The sequence below is a fragment of the Salmo salar genome, chromosome ssa09 (assembly GCF_905237065.1).
Source record: "Salmo salar chromosome ssa09, Ssal_v3.1, whole genome shotgun sequence".
Classification (NCBI taxonomy): domain Eukaryota; kingdom Metazoa; phylum Chordata; class Actinopteri; order Salmoniformes; family Salmonidae; genus Salmo; species Salmo salar.
In genome coordinates this window covers 102,904,036-102,910,035 of record NC_059450.1, presented here as the reverse complement: position 1 = coordinate 102,910,035, position 6,000 = coordinate 102,904,036, and positions in this window count along the sequence as shown.

The window sequence follows — 6,000 nt, the reverse complement described above, 5'->3', positions numbered from 1 at the left end:
TGTTATGTATGGTATGACGTGCTGTTCGTCGTACTGTACGTTGTTATGGTTTACGACAGTGTGCTGCTTTACGGATGAATGGGTTGTCAGAATGAGTGGCACATGTCATTAAACGACAGAGTAATGTACAATGTGAATCTGTGCAGATGTGCGTTCTTTTACAGCTAAGCTAGATATAACATTGGCGATGAAGATGGCTGAATTCAGCTTACCACCACCAGCACCATTCCTTGCCTTGTCTGGTGAACCTCCAGTCCCGTGGAATAACTGGCTTGAAAGTTTTAACACTTATCTTGAAGCTATGGACTTTTCTACAATCTCCACAAGCGGAGGACAGCACTTCTCCATCACTCCCTCGGTACAGAGGGACAGTGGATTTTCAGATAGAGGGGACGTTATGTGAAAAGACAAGAGAGAAACTACTTTTGGAATCGGATCATTTACAACTTGATGGAGCTTATTAAAATAGCACTCCAGGTTGAAACGGCTTTGGAATGCTCTACTGGGCTAACAGACAGCTCTGCAGCATATACTCAGCCCCCAGCCATACTCACACAGCAGCTTCAGCCCGAGCAGGCTCACTACAACTATCACGCGCTGCGCACACCCTCCCACGTCTATAGCAGCATGGACACAGACACCGGCACGCCCGTGCTGCAGGCACACAGACAAACAAACAGAAGTAGCTGTGGGGCTAGCTCTCACAATTCAAGGGCGTCAAACTGCCCAGCCCGTGGGAAAATATGCAAGAACTGTTCAAAATACAATCACTTGGCTAAAGTGTGTCATTCTGCCCCAGCTACTAGCTCCACCCAGAACAGGCCCTTATTTTCATCTCGCTCTCAACATGAGCACACTGAAATCCGAACCATCTCCACTAACCATATGTCATTCAATACATGCACTGTGCAGCTACACTTACTACAAGTTTCTCAGTCACCTACCACTCCAACAGCCCTCCACTGCCCTCTGTGGGTATGGTAGATCCAAGATAGACATTGCAGGCACCTTCCAGGTCCCAGTGCACAACGGCGCCAAGCATCTGCCATTCTTCACATTTCACGTTGCAAAGCGGGGTGCCAACCTCCTGGGCCTCGACCTCTTTACAGGCTTGGGGTTCACACTGAGAGATGACAGTCGGTCAGCTATCCACCATCCGCCAGCACATGGCAACAGAACTGGCCAATTCTGTTTGATGGACAGGGCTGCCTCACAGCTTTTACTCACAGGCCCATAGTGAACCCGGACGTGACCGCAGTCATGCAGCCCCTGCGGTGCATTCCTTTGCACTGCTTGATGAAGTCACAAAAGATCTCCAGTCACAGTTGGAGGCAGGCATCATTAAGCCAGTCAACGCTGCCCCCTGGATTTCAAACTTGGTAATCGCAACCAAAAAGTCAGGTGGAATCTGGACCTGTGTGGATCTCTGTGCTGTGAACAAAGCTGTTGTCCCGGTAAGTACCCCTTGCCTACAGCTGAGGAGCTGACCGCACAATTTCATGGCCCCACGGTCTTCACGAAGCTCGACCTGCGCCAGGGTTTTCTTCAGGTGCCCCTCCACCCAGCCAGCAGAGACCTCACAGCCTTTGTCACACATGCTGGTGTGTTCAGATACACATGCATACCTTTTGGACAGCTCTGCCCCCAGCTGCTTCCAGAAGGTGATGAGCACCATCCTCGCTGGTATACCCGGGGTGGCAGTCTATCTGGTTGACATCATGGTCCATGGCCTTGACCTCCACATTCATGACCATCTACTCCACAGAGTATTCAGTGCTCTACTGCGGAACAACCTGACCCTGAATGGTGGAAAGTTCACCTTTGCAGCTCCAGCCGTCAAGTGTGTGGGGTTCCGCCTGTCGGCCAAAGGCATTGCCCCACTCATGTCGAACATTGAAGCCGTCCTCCGCATCCTGGAACCGACCTCAGCCTCTCAGGTGGCCTCGTTCTTGGGCATGACAGCCTACTACCTCCGGTCTCTGCCCCACCACTCTCAGACCACAGCGCCCCTTCGCCAGCTCCTCAAGAAGGATGAGCCATGGGCCTTCTCAGATGCGATCTGCTAACTGAAGAGCCAGCTCACCACAGTCCCAGTATTGGCTCACTTTGATCCCATCTGCCCCACCATTGTCACCTGTGAAGCCTCAGCTGGAGTACTAGAGCTGTCCTCTCACAGCTGCAGAATGGCATTATGAGGCCCAATGCAGTCGCCTTGCCCTGAGCTCCACTGAACAACTATACTCTGTGGGCGAAAGAGAAGCACTGGAGGAGCTGAAGCAAGCATCGGAACAGGATCCCATACTGTCTACCCTGCGCACCTACACACGCACTGGATGTGCGTGTGCAGGAAGAGCTGGTGACTTTCACCAGGGTGAAGCACGAACTTTCTTGCTGGGAAGGAGTCTGTGTCTCTCAAGGGTTTTGCACTATGGTCCTGAGTGGCCTGTGTATGCGTGTTCTTTCAATGGCGCACAAGGATCACTTGGGCATAGTGAAGGTCAAGCAGTGATGTTGAAACCTTGTGCGGTGGCCAGACATCGATCACGACATTGAAGCCCTGGTCAGCGATTGTGCTGCATGCCTCCTCAGTGGGAAAAAAAGGAAAGTTGCCCCCCCACTTTATCTAAGGAAGTCTTGAGGGTTTTGCTCGCCTGATGTAGAGTATCTCATGATAAGCTGTAGACCACACTATCTACCTAGAGAGTTTTTATCTGTATTTTTTGTAGCTGTCTACATACCACCACAGACTGAGGCTGTCACTAAGACCGCACTCAATGAGCTGTGTTCCGCCATAAGCAATCAGGAAAATGCTCACCCAGAGGTGGCGCTCCTAGTGCCCGGGGACTTTAATGCAGGGAAACTTAAATCGGTCTTACCTTATTTCTATCAGCATGTTAAATGTGCAACCAGAGGGAAAAAACTCTGGACCACCTTTACTCCACACACAGAGAAACATGCAAAGCTCTCCCTCGCCCACCATTTGGCAAATCTGACCATAAATCTATCCTCCTGATTCCTGCTTACAAGCAAAAATTAAAGCAGGAATCATCAGTGACTCAATCAATAAAAAAGTGGTCAGATGAAGCAGATGCTAAGCTACAGGACTGACAAAACCTATTCTCCTCAGGTGACTGAAAAGATTTGGCATGGGTCCTCAGATCCTCAAAAAGGTTCTACAGCTGCACCATCGACAGCATCCTAACTGGTTGCATCACTGCCTGGTATGGCAACTGCTTGGCCTCCGACCGCAAGGCACTACAGAGGGTAGTGCGTACGGCCCAGTACATCACTAGGGCAAAGCTTCCTGCCATCCAGGACCTCTATACCAGGCGGTGTCAGAGGAAGGTCATAAAAATTGTCAAAGACTCCAGCCTCCCCTAGTCATAGACTGTTCTCTCTACTACTGCACGGCAAGCGGTACTAGAGCGTCACGTCTAGGTCCAAGAGGCTTCTAAACAACTTCTACCCCCAAGCCATGAGACTCCTGAACATCTAATCAAATGGCTACCCAGACTATTTGCATTGCCCCCCCATTTTACACCGCTGCCACTCTCTGTTGTTATCATCTATGCATAGTCACTTTAATAACTCTACCTACATGTACATATTACCTCAACTAACCGGTGCCCCCGCACATTGACTCTGTACCGGTACCCCATGTATATAGTCTCGCTATTGTTATTTTACTGCTGCTCTTTAATTACTTGTTACTTTTTATTTCTTATTCTTATTTTTTTTAACTGCGTTGTTGGTTAGGGGCTCATAAGTAAATATTTCACTGTAAGGTCTACACCTGTTGTATTCGGCGCATGTGATTAATAACATTTGATTTGTCTCTGTACAAGCAACGGCAGAGAGAGAGAGAGAAAAACAACCACTCATATCCTCATACACCTGTTAGGTCAGTCTGCATGAGAAGATGTCTGCGATGTCCGGGATCTGAGCAGACTGTGTTTTGTGACCATACAGTATCATTTGTCCAGACAGAAGCTGCTTATTTTAGAGAGGGTCTGGGCCTGATTATATTATATCTCCCTACAATATGTACTGGGAAAGGAAAGATATCTAGTCAGTTGTACAACTGGATGCAATCAACTGAAATGTGCCTTCTGTACTTAACCCAACCCCTCTGAATCAGAGAGGTGCGGGGGGCTGCCTTAATAGTCATCCACATCTTCGGCACCCAGGGAAGAGTGAGTTAATTGCCTTTGCACAGGGCAAAATAACAGATTTTACCATGTCAGCTCAGGGGATATGATCCAGCAACCTTTCAGTTACTGGCCCAACACTCTAACCACTAGCCTACCTGTGCCCTGCCTTCTTGACACCTGCACAAACGTTCTATTACATGTAATTACTGTAGACTTTTATAGTGTGGGTGGGTCGATTATTTCACTGTCATAACAAGAGCGTCAACAGTCATCATTACCACGATCACAGCCCTAAGTGCCAATCCCCACCAGACACTGACAACATAGACATAAATACAGAAATACCATCTGAGATAAAACGAGAAGCAGAAAATAAAACAAACTCACTTCTTCCACAGAGGGGTCCCATGGAGGAATAGAGGGGGGGTGTGTGTTAGCTGCAGTATCTCAATTCGTATCTCAATAAGACCGGCGCCGGGGGGAATAGGACCGAACCACACGTATCTAATACACTGCGATGAATCATTTCCCTCAATGAACTCTTCATTGTTTCTGTGGCTCCCTTGCCACTACAGTGCTTATCTCTGAGGGCTGCGCCATTGCAGTGCTTTGTACACATGGTTTGGATGAAGGCAGTCTCTTATACAACACTTCAGTGAGTGTCTGCTTAGCATTGCGGAAAGTTGACCCTGTAGAAATGCAATGTCAGGGGAGGAGGAACAACACCACGGTCACAGCTGCTTTAAGTTCACTGATCTAACTCATAAATCACCTCACACACACTCACCCACACGCACACACACCAGTGGTGTGATAAGGCCTGCCAACTCCAATAGAGAAGTACTTGTGAAATAACCATTTACGCTCTCACTGACTGTACCAGGGTAAAGAGAGACTATTCTGTCGCCTCTTTGAACAAGAGATAAAAGCTTCTCCAAGGCCCTGTTTGCTCCACAGATGTTTGACATTAAAAAAGTTGTCCGACACCAGGTGATATCTCTTTCTCTCTTCTCTCTACCGCTCACACACACACACACACACACAGTGCCTATAGAAAGTTTACACCCCCTTGGATTTCTTCACGTTATTGTGTTACAAAGTGGTATTGAATAATTTTTGTCAACAATCTGCAAAAAAATACTTTTGATTAATGAAATCATCAAAAATTGAAATTAAATCTATCTCAATACCACTTTGTAACATAACAAAATGTGAAAAAATTACAAGAGAGTATGCTTTCTATAGGCACTGTACATTCACACACATGCGCACACCGAAACACACACAAATATTAATTTACAGATACATACCACTCACTTCGCTTCAATTTTACAATATACGTATAAGCAATCCCACGCCTCTCACACAGCTGCCATATCCATTTGATCACTGTCTGATTTGTACGTACATGCTATTTTCGTACAGTACAGAACTAACCTATGAATCCCCTTTCTAGTACATATGTTATGTTCTCTAATGCATTTCTCCAACATACTGGCTTTGAATGGTGAAAAGAACACATTACAATGGACCAGTATCATCTAAGGGGACCGTTTGAAATGTACTGGGGCAACTGCACCCACTCGCATGACCCTCCCTTGTACTGTAAAAAAAAAAATTGCGCACCCTCCCCTCATAAAATGTACTCATAAATAATGGTCACCACCACAAATAACATTAACTGTAGCAACCCTGTGTTTATAAATGTGGATATGGATATGACCACTTCAGCATGGTTTTGGGGCACAGTAGACACCACGCAGGGCTACGGGCCAGGAGGTTGAGGGTTCGGCGAACACCATGGACGAGCTCACTCTCCCTGCCTGTCTCATTACACTGGGATCAGAGG